Raw genomic sequence first — 21,143 nt, 5'->3', positions numbered from 1 at the left:
TTATTGAGAGTATCTGATTCGTCGAAACAATATACACAATATTCCTTTGCATTAAGTACCATTACATTTCTGTATTAATTGTATAATTATAATATCTATTAATTATATTCAGTACTTATGTATATTTTTGAACGCATCGGTGAGCAACAAGATTCAGGGCTATAACCGCGAAAATAGAAGTTAGCAAATTGCGAGCATTTTTCTCTGTCACTCTAATTACGCCTTCATTGGAGTAAAAGAGAAAGATCCCCGCAAATTGCGAATTTCGGTTTTCGCGGTAGCCCCTCAGTCCTGTTACGAGAAAATAATTTTGGAAGACATTAATAGTATATGACAGTTAAATATCACAGTTTTTAGAAACAAAGGTAAAATTGACGAAATATTTAAAGTAAGCCGATCTTGTTTTTTAGCAGTTCTAAATAATATTAAAGTCTATATGTATATATGGCATAAAAAAATAATGAGTTCTAAATTCAAATTGAAGGAGTATACATTTAAGGTAATGAGTTCTAAATTCAAATTGAAGGAGTATACATTTAAGGTAATGAGTTCTAAATTCAAATTGAAGGAGTATACATGTAAGGTATTATAGGCCAAGCGCGCACCACGATTTTAATTTTTGCGACACGATTTTAGAATCGCGCTGTAATATATCGCATAAAATTCACTGCGCGCACTGCGATGAAAAACTCGACGATTTGTTCATTCTCAACATGGATTTCGTACCAGTCGCTTGTCATGAAACGTGTCTTTGAGCATTTATAACACAAAGGTGATCCCCGTCTATTTCCATAATTAAATGGTCAACATCTAGCGTCTCATTTTGAGACTCCATTGGAGATGCAGGTGCCGAGATGTTGGGGTTTGGAGAGCGAAATGTCGACTGAGGTCCGGCCGGGGTGCGATTTTATTATCATAGTGCGCGCGGGGCCATACAACTCCGCATGCTGTAATTCACTTTGCGACAATCGCGGAAAAATGTGACAAATCACAATTTTAAAATCGCAGCGATTTTTTTGTCGCATATGTGCGCACTAACATATAAACACATACGTTGCATTTCTGCGACAAAATTATCGCAGGACAAAAAATCGTGGTGCGCGCTTGGCCTTACTCTAAATTATTATAATACATCAAGCATTCGCGAGATGCTCGACTTCGGTATTCAAACACAAAGCAATAGTACAAGAATCTAACTAAATGCAAAGGCCGAAGGAGCGATTCGAAGATCCGAAGCGTCCGACAGACGCGCGCCTCCCGTAACTTTTCCAAGTATTTTTAAGTACAAGTGTCTAAGTCGCAAGATCCAAAGGCTGAAGTCGCATTGGGCCGAAAGCCCGAAGCATCCAGGAGGTCAGTTCTAAACACAGGTAATTAATACAAGTGTCTAAATGCGAAGGCCGGAGGCCCGAAGCCTGCAAGATGTCAGTGGTTAAACACAGAACTGACAGCCTGGACGCTTCGGGCCTTCGGCCCTACGCGGAGCTCGGGCTTCGGCCTTCGCATTTAGATACTTATACTATTGTTCTGTGTTTAAGTATGTACTAACATCCTGGACGCTTCGGGCCTTCGGCCCTACGCGGAGCTCGGCCTTCGGCTTTCGCATTTAGACACTTGTACTATTGCTCTGTGCTAAAGCGATGACATTTTGCTAAAGCTCGGCCTTCGGCCTTCGCACTTAGACACTTTGTACTATTATTCTTTGTGTGTAGTTGAATACGGTATCCTAAAAACAGGCAAACAACCTCTGTAAAATGTAACGATGCGAGCGGTACGGCTACCATCAGTTTGGCATTGACATACTCGTAAACGCTACCGTGGGCGTGAACGTAATTTACTTTCTATGCATCTCGCTCGTACTGACATATTAGTGCGAAAGAGATATACCTATAGGAAGTAAATTACGTTCACGATATCGTTTATGTCAATGCCAAACTGATGGTAGCCGTACGGAACACTAAATGCCTCGAGCTATCTCGGGCTTGGCCAAATTATTTTTTAATTTTTATTTAAATTCATGTTTGCAATGATGAATATTTCGGATACCTGGATACATTTACAACCAAGTTTGAAACACGTGTATTAACTAAGTATTAATTTCTTTAGTATAGCCAAAACTAGGAAAAACACTCTGTTTCTTATTTATAATAAATATATTATTACAAACAATGGAACTAGCTTTATCCTATAATTTTTTTAAAATTCTGGTTACACCTCCGGGAAATAGGCGTGATTATATGTAAGTATTATGTATGTATTATTTATGTATGTTATTTTTATTCACCCGTCTTTGCATCAATAGACCAAGAGTAATAAAAACAAATGCACCACCACAACGCGTTTGCATGTTTTATACAAATGTGCGAAGCGGCCGGCAGATTGTATCGAGTGTCCAGTTAATATTGCAGGAGCACGAACCTGTGGCTTATCGACCGACAGAGGTCGCAGTTGTGCTGTCACAGACTGCATTCATAGTTACTTGTTAAGGATTGCAATTGGTAAACCGTGGATAAGCTCGCTTGTGCTGGCACAGCGACAGGCGACAGTTTAAAGCAAAAAAACAAAACAAATGAATGTTATCACACTTACATTTGTGTTCCTTTTGAATAACTATTCACTTATAAATCTCAATATTTTTATCAAAATTATGTGAATATGTTTCTTTTCAGGTGGAGTGTAAACAATATCATGTTGACAAGGCGCGGTGCCAACATTAAGCTCAATACTGTCCAGCTAGGCTTTATTATCTATGTGTTAACCGCCATTGGGCATATTTAAAAATGAACCTGTCATACTTTGTCAAGTAGACATTCAGTTTTGAATATTCGCAGACCATCAGAAGGTCGTTTTCACCACACCAGCTCGGAAAGGCTTACTTTGCACTTCAAAAACTGATAGCAAAGTTGCATTTTATTCACATGTGAGGCAAAGTAATCAAATGCAAATTTTGAGTTATTCTCTTATGTTTGCTGGCAGAATTGACTTTTAAAATATGATTTTGTATTAATGACATTCATTTGGATTTGATTTGGTTTGATTTTGTTTGATATTTTACATTTAGTGTTTGCTTCGGGTTGGTGTGGTGAAAAATTTTGCGTTTCACTCGGGGGCAAATTTTGTTTAACTCTCGTGCTTTGAAACCCTCGCAACGCTCAAGATTCCATTTTTCGAACCACTCGCTATACGCTCGTGGTTCAATTTTGGAATCTTTCGCTTACTCGGGTATCAATATTAGCACGAGCGGTTAAACAACAACTTTGCCCCCTTGTAAAATAAATAACTATTAATGCAGATTAAAGAACATAATTAAATTGATTAGTGCTATTAACGTAAAGTGCTGCTATCATGCTGTTATACTAGAATCGAAAAACTGACTACTACAGTAACAAAGTAATCTTTAAAGGCCACGAAAATGCCCATATACTGTTGAAGCCAAAATATCAAGAAACAACATTTCCTTTGACGTATAACTCTATCGCTCCAAGGGCGAAAGCCTAGCAAAATCTAGAGAGAATTATCCGATACCGCCCAAGGATACTCAAGTAGGTGAAGGCTATACTCTATTTATAGAAGGTCAGTTCCACGACGACTCGGTCAAAGAAAAATATAAGAACGCGAACAAAATTAATGTTTGCGCCAGAAGCCCGCAACTTTTTGTTGGAGAGTTGCGGCGAAAAATATTCGTGATTGGCTGTGAATTGATATGAAGAGAGGTTGGCCGTAAAAGAAAATAGTGATAAGTAGTAGTATTTACTGGAGTATTTACGCAGAATAAAATAAATAATAGTAGGTACTACGTACAGAAGGCTCACTGTATAACAAAACCCCTATTTAGGTATGGCAAACGGGCTTAAACGTTGTCGATTGGACATATTATTTATATATACACTTATCAGCATTGTTGTCATTGTTCCTGCAACCAGCTGTGTTTACTTTCTTTAGACATATTTGTATGCGACACCAGATCTGGTGACGGCCGCGCGACGCGGAGTCATACACGCTTGGTATTTACTTAATAAAATTTGAGAATAGTCTACCCTCTTCACTTATTGGATTAGGTAGAGGAAAACCAGAACAAATCATAAGTCAATTCTCATTATAATTTCCAAACCTTTCCCCGCTTCTACAATCTGAACAAGTCCCCTGTTCTAGAAAGATAATTTATACCCGGACTTAAGTCCCCGTTTAATTCAATGGAGTATTATAAATGGAATTATTCTGATGTCGAGATATTTGCGCTTTGCTCCCGCCTGTTACGTATAATGGATTGGCGACATTACGGTACAACAAAGTAGACTGGCTATCGGTGCTGGTACATTACTCAAGCAGGTAAACATCGCTTTTATCTGGCATCGGAATAAATGTTCCCAGAGGGCACATTTATAATCTACGATTACAGAGGAAATTTTTGAGATGAAACTAAGTTATCGTAATTACCTATGTTTATTGAACGTTGGCTCTCTATTACGCGATACTTCTTGTTCAGTCCGCAAGAGACTCAAGGCCCACTGTTCATGATTCATGCCTGATAACTTATCTACCTCTACAACGATTTGCAACTTCATACAAGGTATTATCAAAAGATGCTATCGAAATCGAGTTCGAAGTGCATTGTAAATAACTTTAGGGCAGGCCCTTGGCCAGTCTTCGGACACGTTAATCAATATGATGGGTGCTGCGAAAGGGGCGGCTATAGAGCCTGGGGCCGAGGGCAGCAAAGACTGCAAATCCGCCACTGCGATCATCTATCACCGCCTTTACTCCAGATTTACGAATGCGCAGCAAAACGATTGCGCAAGTTGCCCGAAGAACGAAGAAGTGATGAATTTGCATGGAAAGTTTTCACAGAAATTTTAAGTTACTACTTCGAATTTGATGAGTTGAAATTGGCACACAAGCATTGTTTCAGCATGAAGTATAAGGTAACTTCAGCAGTATTTTCTAGGATATCCTGACATTTATAACCTTAATCCAAAATAACTTTTCGACCTACAGATCCTATGAAATTTTACCCAATACCAAACCGCACGTAAAAATGCCTACATCCGTGGAGATACCGACTGCATATTGTTGGTATTGTTACTTTATTAACAATTAAGTGAGTGTTTGTCCTCAAAGTACCTATAGTCTTTATTATCGGTATTATCATAATATGGAGCTTTGACAACTCCATCATGATCTGTGTTAGAGTTTAAAAAAATCTGTGGACATGGGAGACATTATATAAAAAAATGTATGCATAGTCACGTCAAAATTGCGTTATAACGGCTCGCTATCGCCCGCCGCCGTTGGCATCAAAATCTCGCACTTCAAAATCGCCAAAGCGAAATTGCAACCGATGGTGCTTTAATATCCGCAGTTTGCGAACACTCCGATCGTTATTCGGAATTTAATTAAACGGACAGGTTCCAATCGCGACCATATTTGTGACGGGAATCATTTCACAGATCATATCATGCAGTAATCTGAGCGATTGGCATATTGTTAAGTCATTGTCACCATATAGAGCTATTTGGGAACGTATCGTTCTATTATATCATAACAGTTAAGAATCGTGAGTTAGAGATAAGATATAAAATATGTTGAAACTTTGAAAGAGAAAAATTTGCATCTTAAGTCGATTTTTCCTCGGTTATTTTGTACCGAGTAGTATCGTCTGTTCAGAGGGAACCCTTGGCATGAGGGTAGCAGACAGCAGACGTCCGGTCATTATGGAGATCTTTAAGTTAGGCCCTAAGCCAGCATTGGATGTCTTTCATCTAATTTATTTTGTGTAATCGTTTAATTACATTTATTTTCAAGTAATTGAAAATCAACACAACTTGTAGGTATTCGCCACCCGACGTGTTTTAATACTCGTATAAATAGGTATACTCGTGCCAAAATATCGTTGTTATTCGAAAAATCCGATCGTTATTACGAATTTAATTAATCGAGCAGACATCGCGATCACGATATTTGTGACGGGCTGGAATGATACCAATGCAGATACAGTCCGCTGCAGAAAAAATATGCAAAATAATCAGCTACAACGTTTCGAAAACACGCCTAAAGTCAAGTTTTTTGGGCAAGTGTAGCGAAAACGCCCTATGACTCGCAGTGGACTGATCACCTGAACCGCTGTAAACTCTTATTTGTAGACTCTTCCAGTAGCTGGATTCAGGAGTCAGGATCCAGTTCTTCTAATGGTTTGTGGCGCAATATGAAAGACGTGAACATAGAATGTAATTGGTGTGGACACAGCTTAAGTTAAATCGACATAATGCTGTCTCCGGTTTCGGATGATGAATTGACACAATTGTAACAGCATTTCCGTGCAACATTGCTGCAGGATATGTCAGTTTCAAAGACGATATCCTGGATAATTGACATTTCTTGCAACAACGCATTCTGCGGCAACCATGAGCTGGAATGCTGTCGCCATTGCAATGTTACTTTCAACGATCATCCGACGGTTCTTTCAGAAAAATAAAACTTGTGCTCCTGACTGTACATTCGCTATTGGTAATGGAGTTGGTATCAATATTTTTGTGAATTTCTTTCTGTCGGAATTGACATGGCGGTGTTGAAATGTTTGATTAATCAAACTGGGTGTAACTACTGTGATGCACTTGATATAAATATTTCAGTTTTCCGTTCTCGTGTGTACAATATTTTAATAGACATAATATGCCTTCGTGGAGTGGCGACTGGCCACCAAAGGAAAACAGCGTATAGTACCTACTTCGAGCGACATTCTGCGCAAGGGCGACGTTGCTGATATTTTTAATCATCTTAATTCTCATACCCGCTAGTTCTGTAATTTATTAACTTAAACTACTTCAATTGAAACGAGAAACAATCTCAAGTAATATTACATAGTGTCAGCGTTAAGCTAAATCTAGACGAGACAGTAGCAGAAAGAAACCTGAGGCTTTTAGACATAAATTGTAAAACCTTTCAAATCAAAACTGCTTTACATCAAAAATCCATGTCAATTGCAATAAACTATCCTCAATGACAACAACAATTGATATAAATAGCCGTGAGAATTGCACCCCTGACTTCCCCCCGTACAATAGAAAGGCACGAGGCGGGCGAGCAAAACAAAATGTACCATTGTGACGTCACAATGCTCGCGTGCCGAGTGGAGCTCTCCCATCTGTCGTATCTACATTTGAAAACCTATTCTATTTTGAACCTTGTTCTAACATAACAAGGTGCATATTTGAATATTTTTTCAATTGTATTTACGTCATTGTTTAGTGCTAGAGGAGTAGAGGGAGCTCTCCCACAGAAAGCTGCCCTTCGGGTAAATGGGACTGTTATTTTGTTTACCCTGTTACGTCAGACGGGCGTGGACTGTTAGATGCTGTATTGGGATTTAGGATTTTTAAATGCATTTTTTCATTGCTATGTAAATATTGCTACTTGAATGTTTCTTTTTGTATGCCCTTACCACGAAAAACTAAATTTTCGCTTTTCGTATTTCGCGGTCCCTTTGTATATGTCGGCACACATGCAAACCTCCATTCATTTAGCGCATCGGTAGCAGAAAATTATGTATCGGCAGCAAAGCGGCTTATAAAAAAAAATGGCTAAATAATTAAAGTCCGATTTTAGTTGCTCACCAATGTTAATAATGGTATACCAACAATTTACTTTTCCCTTTTTACCCTTTATGAAACTTGGACATATCCACTTAAATTAAATATTTAGTGTAATCCACTACATAGGTATTTAAGTTAAGTGGAGGCGAGAGAATGGTCGCTATTTAATCATAGCATAATAATCACAATGAATACCTAATCATAATACTATAACCACTGTCACAAGCTATAATATAAAAGTTTTGAATGTATTCCCTGTAAGTACTGCACTGCAGCTGATAACGTAATATATTTTACTAGATTTCAGACGGATTTCATCAGCAGAGTGCTTTTGCTACAGGAGTAATCATTTCATAATTACTGTAACATTTCTACATATTTCCATCCTCGTATGGTACTCGCTTGAATATTTAAAATACAACCTTATACGCCTGGTTATTAGGATAAATTTTCAAAGTTATGCGAAGGGAGATGTGAGCTTTGATAAACATGTTGAGATTTTTTAATTTCGCGCTGAATTAAAAACTCGATGACGCTCGACGTCGCGGAATGTCCATTGATGGCATCCGATACTTAATTAATGACTAGACCCTGTATTCCGATTGCTTGTTAAGCACAGGCTAGTCGACTACCTCGGAGAGTATAAAGTCCGATGTCCCAATAATGGCGATAGACCAGAAGCAAGGATTACCGATTTTTTTCCAAAGGTCGCCGGCATAGACCAGCGGTGGAACAAAAATGGGTTTTGATAACATTAAAGTTTTTTCTTTTTTGATATGTTATTGTAAGCATGTTAAATAACATTCATGTAAAAAGTTAGAAAATTTTAGGTGGAGCGTTCGGCCATATTTAAATTTTCAATTTTTGCTAAATAACTATGTAAATATAAAATTAAAGTTACAAAAAACTTTAACATATTCAATAACACTTTAATTTATTCACAATATTCGGTTTTTAGAAATCTGGAACAGCTGCTTTCTGGTGAACGTAAAAACAGGAATTATTATGTAAATACAGAATTAGAGTAGCTGATATTGCAAAATTACGATATTATCTATCAACTTAGTATACATGTAAAAAGTTAGAAATGTAGACAATGTGCTTGTCTAGATATTGATTTCTCGTTAAGCAGTATAGCCAATATTGAATTAAAGTTTGTAGAGTTAATATTACACGGTCATAATAAAGATCTTACTTCTCACACAAAAGATTAGAAATATAAAATCACGGCGACACTAAATACTGATACGTAAGTATGCATTCCGAGCTTATATTAAGTTACATTTCAAACGCGCGGCGTTTGCGCGCTCCGCGCTGTGCGCCGTGGCAGGAGGCAGCGATCGACGGTCGCGGGCTAGCGGTTAGCGCGGTGCCCTTAAAAATACGCAAAGCGTTTATAAAATTATTATCAATGGTAAATAGTTATTTTACACAGTACACTAATGGAAACTTACCTTCCCTTATTTATTTCTATATGTACTAGGGATTGCCCGCGGTTTCGTTTATGTAGAACTCGTTATCGTGTTAAGTATAGAAATAATAGATACATTTGAAAATTATTTTAGGTGCATTGTCATACAGATAACTACCCTTGTTAAAGTATTCTTCAAATTCAATACACAGGTGTCATTTTAAATGTTTTAATCATTCATGGGAAAAAAATTTATTCAATAACAAAACTTATACAAACTATTATTAAAATTAAGTATAGACTAAATAAATTAAAACTAAAACTAATAAAATAAATAAATAAAACTTACCCACCTACCTTAGATCCCCCAGATCTGTCCCCTGCGGAAGTGTGCCCATAAGGCTGGCTACATTCCCACGCTGAATAGCTATGCCTATTCGTTGGCCTAGGAATGAGCCAGCCCTAGGGTCACCCGTCGTTTCCAACAGTCTTTTTTTTAGGTTTTTAAAAAGGTTATGGGCGTCAGGACACCACGGTCCCAGGGTCTCTACCGCGAACGCCGCATATATGTGGTTGTTTGTAAGACCAGCATATTTGCGGCGTTTTAGGGTTTCAGCCGCTGCTGCCGCGGCGCCAGCTCTCTGAGACGTGGCGACTAGATGGGACGGCGCTAGGGTGTCTACACATGTGGCATCCCAGATGAGCGGCCGTCCCATCTGCCAGGGGATGAGGGTTATTCCATCGGGCCTCTTGCCATCGTCGCGGTGTCATTTCAATATAATAATGCGTAATTTGGCGCTTTTAGGTTATAAATGACTAGCGACATATATTTTTTAAGAGCGATCATCTCCGATAATATTTACTTTATCATAAAATCAATTTCAAACTGATGTTATTCAATATTTATCATTTTAAAGTCAATATTACCAACCAACTGATCCAATTTACCTACGGTAACAACTCAAAATTTGCATCAAATTAAATGCCACTTTTCTTATCCGTTACGAACAATCAAGAGGGCCTTTACGAGCTGATGTGGTGAAAATTTTATTTAACCTTCGTCCCTTAAAACCTGCACTACGCTCAAGGTTCAACTTTACGAACCACTCGCTACGCTCGTGGTTCAATTTTAGAATGTTTGAATTTGTGAATGTGCTTCCTGCCTCGCACAGCCAAACTGTGGAATGAACTGTCCGATACGACCTTCAAACCTTCAAAGACCCCCATCTTAAAGGTCGGCAACGCGCTTGCAACCCTTCTGGTGTTGCGGGTGTCCATGAGCGGCGGTAATCGCTAACCACCAGATGATCCGTCTGCTCGTTTGCCTCCTATTTAATAAAAAAAAATGTTTCCCTTGTTAGGGTATCAATATTAGCACGAGCGGTTAATCAACAACTTTTCCCCTTGTAAAACAAATAAATAAGGTAGGTGAGGTGCAGGCATATGAGGCCCGGCGGGTAACAAGACCCAGCATTCAAAAATAGCAGTTGCTCCCTATTATTCCCAATTATTCTGAATTTGTACTTGTTGCTAAGAAGGCCCACTGTCAGTGCAGGTAAAAAGGTCTAGTCCCGGGCCTTATTGAACGTATGAGATGAAATATTAGATTAAAATATTTTAAGATAATTTTCAATATTTTTAATCTCTAATTAATAAGGTCGATTTGAAGAAACTTCTATGAAATTATGACTTATAAATAACACTTGCACTGCGTGGGCTGTCAAAATTGCTGCAGACTTTTCTTGGTCTAACTCTAATAATTTTTCACTTGCTTTATTGACCTAAAGACGTTTTAAAGAATCAAAAAGTCTAATAACATTGAGGCACTTATACTTTTTAAAGGCAGTAACTAATTACAAGTGACTTTTTTTTGTTAATACATAGGTAGGTATTTACGATCATCAATTCATCATCATATATTTAAGAGTATGACTCTTGTCGGTGGAGCAATTTCCATGTTTGGCAGTCCTCCGCCTTCTCTTTGACAGCCCGATACGACACGACGTTGATCTTTTCCTTTATTTGATCCATGTACGCTCTCCTTGGTCTTCCCCTCTTCCTGTTTGCTTCAACTTTCCCTTCTATGATATTTTTGATAAATTCGTCGTGTCGTATCAGGTGCCCAAGCATCCTTCCTCTTCTATTGTCTATAGTTCTTAACAAACTCCTCCTCTCTCCTACTACATAGGCCACACTGAATGTTTTGCACTACTGGCCACTGGTAAATATTTAAATTATGAATTGTATATTTAAAAAAAAATACAGGCTTTTGATTATGGAATGTGACAAATGTTGGCGACAAATCGATCGTCTTTTGTTTTTAATGGCTTGTCAAAGTAAGTCAGTGCGTTGAACGTGGCTTTAACGCGAAAATATTTTTAGAGCTATGATTTTGTTATGATTTTAAAAGTTCGCTTACTCCGCAAGAGTGTAGTGCTTGCCTTCAAAATGCTTTTGGGATTGAAGCACCACATCTGAGCATCGTGAGGCGTTGGTATGGTGAATTTAGTAGAGACAGTATTATTCTAGATAATGATTTTCGTGAAGGTCGACCGTCCACGGCGATCATTCAAGGAAACGTGGCTACTGTGAGACGACTCATTGAAGAAAACCCACGAATCACCTATGACGAAATTTGAGGACAATTAGGGATAGGTATGAGACAAATACAAAAGATTTTACAAGAATATTTAAAAGTCGGGAAGCCTTGTTGTCTTTGGATTCTTCACGAATTAACTTCAGTCCAAAAACAGGTACTTTTTGACTGGTGCCGAGAAATGCTGCGTAAGTATAAGCAAGAAAGTTCAAATGCTGTATATAACATCGTTAGAGGAGATGAAACCTGGATTTACTGCTACGATCCGGAAAAAAGGCATTAGTCCAGTCAATGGGTCTTTCGAAGATGACAGGAGGCCCATAGAAGTTCAACAAGCCAAAAGCGTTGCCAAACATTTTGATCGTCTGTTTTTTTTAAACGCGACTTTTTTGTACCGTACTTTTAAATAATAAAAGAACGTTAAATACTGAGTAGTACACTACTATTTGTGTGCCCGCAGTCATTGAAAAAGACCGCGAGAGACGACCGAGAAGCCGCATCCTCCTGCGTCATAATAATGCGTCCACCGATACCGCAATAAAGGCAAAAACATTTTTTAATTACGAAAACGTGGAAAATGTCTCTTATACGGATTATAATCCAGACATTGCACCCTGTGACTTCTATCTATTTCCCAAAATTAAGGATTTAATTTGGGGTTTGACATTTAAGACCCCGGATAAGGCAGTTACTACGTTTCATCACCACGTCGAAAACATGCAGTCAAGTGATTGGGCCTCATGCTTCCAAAAATGGTCTGAGCGAGTGAATATGTGCATAGAATGTAAAGGGAAACATTTTGAGAAGCAATAAATGTATTATTATGGTTATAAATGATTTTATTCAAAAGTTACGCAAAACTTTCAGTGTGGCCCTCGTATGCGTAAAACCTCTTCGTTAGTTTTCTTTTCTTTTACGATAGAATTGCGAAAAATAGATATTATGCAACGAGTGACGAATTTTGAAACACGGTCAAAGGGAGTGTTTTAACGTGCTTATTATAGCACCGGTCGTAATGTAGCACCAGATGTACTGTAAAAATTATGTTAAAAGATAATACTTACTGTTACGAATAAATATTTATACTGTAAAAAAATATCCCACCAAACACATTTTCATGTAAATTTTGTTGCTAAGACGAAACCATAAGACTCGCACTGTCAAAAAGTTGTCAGATCTCTTGTCGAGCCAAGCTTCAAACTCTACAAGCCCTAACTTCACTAACTCTACACCTTAGTCAAAATGTGGCTTGGCTGTTTCGCTACCGCCACATGGGCATAAGGTGAAAAATTTATTAAATTCATTATTTTCAGGGTTCCGTACCTCAAAAGGAAAAATACTGAACCCTTATAGGATCACTCGTGTGTCTGGCTGTCCGTCTGTCACAGCCTATTTGCTCCGCAACTACTGCACCAATAAGTTGAAATTTGGTATACACATGTAAGTCTATAGCCCAAGGACATACATGTAAAGTAAATAATAGAAATTCAAATAAAGGGGTCACTTTTGAGATGAATGATAAATAGAATAAAAAAAAAAACTATATCTTGTTATAATTAATATAAGAGAATTAGAATATGAATTAATATAAGAGAATTTTGTTAGAATTTTAATTAGTATAAGATAGATATGTATATTGTCATGTTATTTTCTCGAACTCCCCATCGGCATACAAACCTCCTCAAGGTTTTGCCCACGATGGGTCTTGTAATAATAATGTACTTTATTTAGCTTATTGTTCAATAAATTAAATATATATATATATATATATCAAACGAAGGGGCTCATTGTAAGAATCTCAGATATATTTTTTCATAATTTTAAAATAAATAGTTTAGAAGTTATTTAAGAAAATACGCAAAAAATGACCATTCCCCCCCCCCCTTATCTCCGAAACTACTGGGTCTAAAATTATGAAAAAAATACACATATTAGCTCTCTTCCTATAGATGACAGGAAAACCTATTAGAAATGTGCAGTCAAGCGTGAGTCGGACTTAAGTACCTAGTTTTCCGATACCTACGGGTTTTTTAAAGACATTTTATTCACTTTTCTCTAAAAAAATATATTGTTAAAAATTGTGTAATGTACAGAACCCTTGGAACGCGAGTGCGACTCGCATTTGGGCGCTTTTTGTATTATACTTACATACAATAGTTCTTGTAGAAACGAAACGGCCAAGCCACACACTTTTGGTGTAGAGCTAGTAAAGTTAGAGGGCTTGTAGAGTTAGAAGCTTGGCAAGAGATCTGATAACTTTTTGACAGTGCGAGCCTTATGGTTTCGTTTGGGCAACATTTTACATCAAAATGTTTTTGATGGGATTTCACTTCTTTTTGTAAGTTGTTTATGACAATCTTCCATCCCCTAATTTAAAGGGTCGGGGGTGATTTACTATTAAAAATCCTGAAATAAGTTTATTGATTTCCCATACAAAATTAAACCCCATCTTCATCCCCTTCGGGATAATTTTTTTTTTAATTTATTTGTTGTTTGTGTACTAAAACTATCTTACATACCAAATTTCAGCTTCTTAGAGTACTTCAGGAAGTACTCGGTATTGATGATCATCAAGTGAGTGAGTCAGTGACGAAATCGAAGTTTTTAGATATGAATAAAATCTAAAGTATAAGAGCTATGCAATTGATATGCTTAATAAGTCCGAGAACTTTGTTTATCTGGTATAATCCAACCCCAAGTTATGAGGGTTCCAAAAAACGACAAAGCGCTTCGAGAAAAGGTAGATAGTGCCCTTGCGCTTTTCTCGTCTTGGCGGGGGCACTGCCGTGCCCCCAGATGTTAAAAGATGAGACTACTGTAACTAATAAAGATTTATGTTTAGTTACCTACTATTTTCGCGTAAACTAGACAATTTTTATATCTTTAGTTATTAAGACCCAAAATAATTATTTTCACTTATTATAAATAAATCCTCCTGTTATGAAGTATCAAATATTGTTATTTGTATATGTCTAACTCTTAAGTTAAAAACAATAAAATCTGTTATTACCTACTGTCAAAATGATTATTTTTTGCGGGATTAAGTAATACACTGGTAGTGTTCACTGTTCAATAAGGCCCATAATAGGACTTTTATAAAAGGTATATTTTCCAAGAGTATCGTAATATTTTTATAACTATTTTGGTATAATGAAGAAACTTAAATAAATGAGAAACCTATTTGAGTGAGTTTCTCATACTTCATATCCTGTTTATTAAAAAAAAAAACATTTTAATTTAAGGTGGGCTGTATATAGGCATATACGGCCCACACGGAATACACAATAAGGTAAGTGAGGCCACTTACCTTATTGTATATTCAGGATGTATACCGTGTAATATTGATCAGTTGGTTTATAATATACATATTATGATATTGACGTTGAATAGGACAGGACATGACAATAGGAACCAGAAATAGGTATAGTTGGTCAAACCAATTTGTCAGTAAATAAAAACGAAAAACTATATTCATCCTTTTCTTTTGGGTGCTAGTACTAGTGTAAGTCAAAGATAGTATGATGATTCTCCCTGTCTATGTTTGAAATGAGACAGTCCTTTGACAAACTATGTATAGTAAAAAATAGTTGTGAATATCTTGTACATTTTTATTACAATATTAGTCAAGATAATGAAATATAGCTGGTCAAGCAAATCTTGTCACTAAAAAAAGGCGCGAAATTCAAATTTTCTATGGAACGATATCCCTTCGCGCCTACATTTTTCAAATTTGCCGCCTCTTTCTACTGACAAGATCTGATTGACCAGCTGTAGGTATTTTTACTTAATAAGATATTTTAATTTCACGTAATGTCCGCATCTAATTTATATAGTTATGTGCACGGTAAACAAACAAATGAATGATAAGAAAAGACAGACAGTGTTACTGAGCGGGAGGTGGGGCGAGGGGCGAGGTATAGGTAGGCTATGATAGGCTCTCGAGCGCCGCGCCGGCGACTGACGGACCAGCGCGGCGTATGTATGAATTTCGCGCCTTTTTAACTAGATTTTACTATTACAATGCAAGCTACACACAGAAATTTCTTACTTTCCATAATATGGCTGCGTATATTATTTTATAGTAATAGACTTATTTTTACAGACTCTAATTCAATATTAGATCATATAGGACAAAAAACGTATATTAATTCTAAAGCATATATCTTATTCTTCTAGCTTTTTAGCTTGCCTATTAACTTATAAATTTAGATATGTTGTTGTGGATTTATTAAACTTTAATTCAATATCGACAAAATAATAAGCTAATTGTAGTTTGACAAAGAAGCACGTTAAAAAAATTTCTAATAATTTTACATTATAAAGCGTCATACATATTATAAACAATGGAACTTAAACATTGCACTTTAATTCAATATTAAAAAATCATTACTAAAAATATATAAATACCTAATTTATATCTAACGCTCGTTCTAACTTTTCATCATATATAGCATATATGCTTAAAAATATGTCCTATATCAGATAAGTATCACTTTTTCAACTTTAGAATTATCAAAACTTTTAGTGCAAAAATCCGGTCCCACTATTGAGCTAGCAGTGAACAAGCAGCGATTAAGGCTAATCATAAGTTTCTTACGCGAGAGAATTGTCGACAGTCGTACTTACAGCGGCCTTATTAATTATGGAGGTACCTACTGAATATGATGGTTACCATTGACATATATGTCTAGGGACTGGATTTACGGGCAATAATAATGAGGAATGACAGGGACCCGTACAGCGGTGTGAAATCGCTACAACGCGATTGGTTGATGAGTTCGCATCACGCGCGCGTAGGGATTGCAATCCGGACTGGTTTTAAATCCGGCCGGATCCGGCCGGATTTTGGCCTCAATCCGGCGGATCGGGCCGGATCCGGCCGGATTGGTATTGCGGATAAAAAATTCATCAAGTCACGTATTTTATCATGTTTTTAGCGTTATATGCGAAGTTAAGGATATTTTTTAATGGATTAATAAAACGGGTGTCTTAACAGGAGACCTATAGGCTCTCCGAAACATGTCGCGCGAGTGACTAAAAACAAGTGAGTCTAAACCGTAAATTATTCAATGTTAGTATGTCTCACAACAGTTTAATTCGATGACGGCTGTTTTAAGTTTCAAAAAACAACGTTTTCATTACTTAACCACAAATAAAATCTTCTTTTTCTCTTAAACTATCTATAGCCCAACCCACATTTCCAACAAAAAGGTGCTCTCAATTCAACCATTTTAGTTTTAGCAAACAAATCAATAAACGTGTATACCTATACAAGTACATTTAGTAGCATAATAATAACAAAATAACATATAAATAATAATAATAAATAAATATTATAGGACATTTTTACACAAATTGACTAAGCCCCACGGTAAGCTCAAGAAAGCTTGTGATGTTGGTACTCAGACAACGATATATAATATACAAATACTTAAAATTAAATACATAGAAAGCAACCATGACTCAGGAACAAATATCTGTGCTCATCACACAAATAATTGTCCTTACCAGGATTCGAAAACCCAGGATCGCGGCTCCACAGGCAGGATCACTACCCACTGGCTAGGTCAGACCGGTCATCAAAAGTCAACATATATTTCTCTATTTAATTTTATAAATATGTATTCATTATATTTTAAATGCAGGTAACACTTATTATAAGTGGGCTAAAATGGTTTGTACAAAATAAAACGAACATGTACATTAAATTACAATGTAACAACACAATAAATTGAATATAAACCAATCCAGTACTTACGGTGCACGGAAATCTCACGTCACATATTTCGTCGGCTAGAAGACAGGCGTCAACTAACAAACAAGTTGTTGTGTTGCTGTTTGCGAGCGAGAAAATTCGAATACTGGCGAGAACTTATAAATTTTAGCAGTGTTTTAAGCTGTTATTTTATATTTTAGCGCTTTATTTCACTTTACCGGATCCGGGACCGGATCCGGTGAATTTTGCCGGATCCGGTATCATGAAAAATGTGCCGGATTCGGCCGGATTACCGGATCCGCCGGACCGGATTGCAATCCCTGCGCGCGCGATTGGTTGACGAGTTCGCATTACGCGCGCTATTGGTCGCAACTAGGTCGCCTTAGACTGCACGATTCGTGAGTGACACCGCTGAACTAGCACCATTTTTAGTGCCCCATTAGCCCGTCCTTAGATATTATACGTAAATGATGGTTACACTCTTATCGTCTACCGTGTCGCTACTTATACTTGTCCCGATTTCGCTTAAAAACCGAGACATTTTACATAAAGTTATCCGTAAACCAGAAGCTACTTATTTTGAAAATAGACATAGAACGTCTGTCTAAGACAAACACAGCTGTAAGCTTAAACCCTAAACTGGCAATTCTGTTCTGCTCAACAGTACCGCATAGCGAAACAGCCGAGATTAAACTAATTTCATTCTGCATTTAACTACACAACACTAGACTCCCAAAGGCGTCCATTATTACGCTTCGAGTGAATGACGGGGTAGAATTAGAGCATCTGCGTAAGATGAATAAGGAATGCGACGTAGAAAGTGCACTTGATATCGGAATAATTCAATTTGTAACATGAGACAAACTGACGAAATGATACGAATACGGCTTTTTAGGGTTCCGTAGCCAAATGGCCTTATGGATTCGTCATGTCTGTCCGTCTGTCTGTCTGTGCGTGTATGTCACAGCCACTTTTTTCCGAAACTATAAGAACTATACTGTTGAAACTTGGTAAGTAGATGTATTCTGTGAGCCGCATTACGATTTTCACACAAAAATAGAAAAAAAACTATAAATTTTGGGGGTTCTCCTTACTTAGAACAGAAACTCAAAAATTTTTTTTTCATCCAGTCCATACGTGTGGGGTATCTATGGATAGGTCTTCAAAAATGATATTGAGGTTTCTAATATCATTTTTTTATCATTTTTTGTAAAATGTGTCCCCCCCCCTGTAACTTCTAAAATAAGAGCATGATAAAACTAAAAAAAAATATATGATGTACACAGATGATGATGCAAAGTTCCACCGAAAATTGGTTTGAACGAGATCTAATCTAGTAAGTAGTTTATTTTTAATACGTCATAAATCGTCAGCCGCAATTTTATTATGTTACTTGCTGCTACGGAACCCTTCATGGGCGAGTCCGACTCGCACTTGGCCGCTTTTTTTGATTATAGGTACAGTGTATTGTTGTCTACTACAAAAAATGGAGCAAGGATTTAGTTTGGGCCATTTAGGGTTCAATAACCAACGTAGGTAGGTAAGGTACATACCTACTTATTTTTGAAATAGCTGTATGTTGCATGTCTTAAGTGCAAAAACTATAAGTAGACGTGTTTTGCTTGGTGTTCAAGATTCAATTTATTTATGCGTAGGCATATTTATATATATACAAAATAATTTTTCACACTTTGGGCGGTGCTTCAAAATATAAAAAACTGTAATTTATTTCATGTTTATTGTTTAGTTGTTTTGTTTATCTATTGTAAACAATAAGTAAAAAAATAAAGTCATCTGTTAACGCTTCATTTCTAATTGTACTAACTCTAACAGAGTGGATGTACTGAACATAAAAGTGTCAACCGTTTTATTAATGTCTACATAACGGCTACAATCAAACGACTTGATGTACCGGCCTTTTGTGGCTGATGGATGAATCGAGAATGGGCTGTGCGTAGATCACTCGAAAATAACAAATGAGTAATCGTAAAACAAAAATACAGTTCTAACTGACCGAATGGATTTAGGCAGGAGATTAAAGCTTGAATTTTCCGTATACTAAATTCAGTCGGTGTAGGTACACTTAAACTAAAACCTTTGCTTTAAAAGTCTAGAACCGCCAAACCATATCGCGTCAGGGCAAGAAAATTGTGTAAGTATGGAAAATTTAAAATTATAAGTAAGAGAGAGAATTTTTAGAAATGAGAGTTGTTCGAGCCTAGAGGTGTTGCGGCCGAGCCTGAAATCTTGTATTATGTAGACAAGTACAACCGTACTATTCCCGATTATATGTTGCATTAATTGTGTTAGATTTGTCCAGTCTATGTCTAAAGTCTGTGCCGGGCTGCCTAGGGCCCGCGGTGCCGAGTCTGGAATTTAGTGTTATGAAGAAAGGCGGAACAGTACTATTCACGGTAGTATGGTTTTGTTTATTGTGAGATGTGTCCAGTCTATGTCTAAAGTCTGTGCGGGGCTGCCCGGGGCCCGCGGTGCCGAGCCTGCAATCTCGTGATATGAAGACAGGCGCAAACGTATTATCTACGCGGCTCAGTCGCTGCCCGCTCGCTCTACTTATGTCGTAGACCATCTGCTTTGAGCTAGCTGCTATTATTTATTTTCGTTACTATTTGAGTTTTTTTATTTGGGGCTAATGTGCTTGGAAGAGGAATCAAAAGGAATAAAAGTAAGAGGAATTTAAAAGGGAGGCTTTTTTTTAAATGAAATAGGAGGCAAACGAGCAGACGGATCACCTGGTGGTAAGCGATTACCGCCGCCCGTGGACACCCGCAACACCAGAAGGGTTGCAAGCGCGTTGCCGGCCTTTAAGATGGGAGTACGCTCTTTTCTTGAAGGTTTGAAGGTCATATCGGTCCGGAAATAAAGCAGGCGACAGTTCATTATTAGGCTAAATTAAATTAGTGTTTACTATATTGAATTATTGCTTACATGTTTTACATACATGTTTACTGTGTTTGTTGTTGTTTTATGTTTTTTGTTTTACATAGGCACATGCCAAGAAAAAACACTGAAACTAGAATACTAGCAAGGGTAGACTTTATAATTTAAACCATTTTTAGGGTTCCGTACCCAAAGGGTAAAACGGGATCCTATTACTATTAAGACTTCGCTGTCCGTCCGTCCGTCCGTCTGTCACCAGGCTGTATCTCACGAACCGTGATAGCTAGACAGTTGAAATTTTCACAGATGATGTATTTCTGTTGCCGCTATAACAACAAATACTAAAAACAGAATAAAATAAAGATTTAAATGGGGCTCCCATACAACAAACGTGATGTTTGACCAAAGTTAAGCAACGTCGGGAGTGGTCAGTACTTGGATGGGTGACCGTTTTTTTTTTTGCTTTTATTTTGTTTTGTTTTTTTTTTTGCATTATGGTACGGAACCCTTTGTGCGCGAGTCCGACTCGCACTTGCCCGGTTTTTATTTTCACCAGTAGCGATTTATTGGTAACCGTAAAAGATGCTCGTTTCTCCTGGGGACAATTAAGAAGCTTCAAAATGACTAGCTACAACCAACAAAGCGAAGTACAGTCTAAACTCTATAAGGAACAGCTTTGGTCGCATTGTCATCTGCTCTGTAGCTGTACAAGTGTAGTGTCTACAAATCAAACATGTATTGTTTCCACCAACAGTGTTTGCATGTTAATTCAGCTCTACGCTACACGTGCCAGTATAACTGCAGTTAGAAATCGAATCACTAAAAACCAGGCCGCGTAGCCAAGATGTCGATCGCTTACGCTCCGTAGCGATCGAAACGCAACTGTCACTGTCGCACCAATATGGAAGAGTGATAGAGAGACATAATGCTTGT

At 37.4% G+C, this 21,143-nt stretch overlaps 1 long non-coding RNA gene across 1 annotated transcript in view; it reads left to right on the top strand.

Annotated features, from left to right (window-relative positions):
* The window catches only part of LOC134665058 (uncharacterized), a 144,040-nt gene extending 125,531 nt beyond the window's left edge, over window positions 1-18,509 (top strand). The window contains exon 3 of the long non-coding RNA XR_010098336.1: window positions 18,416-18,509. This is a non-coding gene — a long non-coding RNA (uncharacterized LOC134665058). The remainder of the gene's footprint in view (window positions 1-18,415) is intronic.
* Window positions 18,510-21,143: the final 2,634 nt, after the last annotated feature.

The sequence above is a fragment of the Cydia fagiglandana genome, chromosome 6, assembly GCF_963556715.1.
Source record: "Cydia fagiglandana chromosome 6, ilCydFagi1.1, whole genome shotgun sequence".
Classification (NCBI taxonomy): domain Eukaryota; kingdom Metazoa; phylum Arthropoda; class Insecta; order Lepidoptera; family Tortricidae; genus Cydia; species Cydia fagiglandana.
Note: the sequence above shows the minus strand (reverse complement) of the source record. Positions and strands in the feature narration are given on the sequence as shown.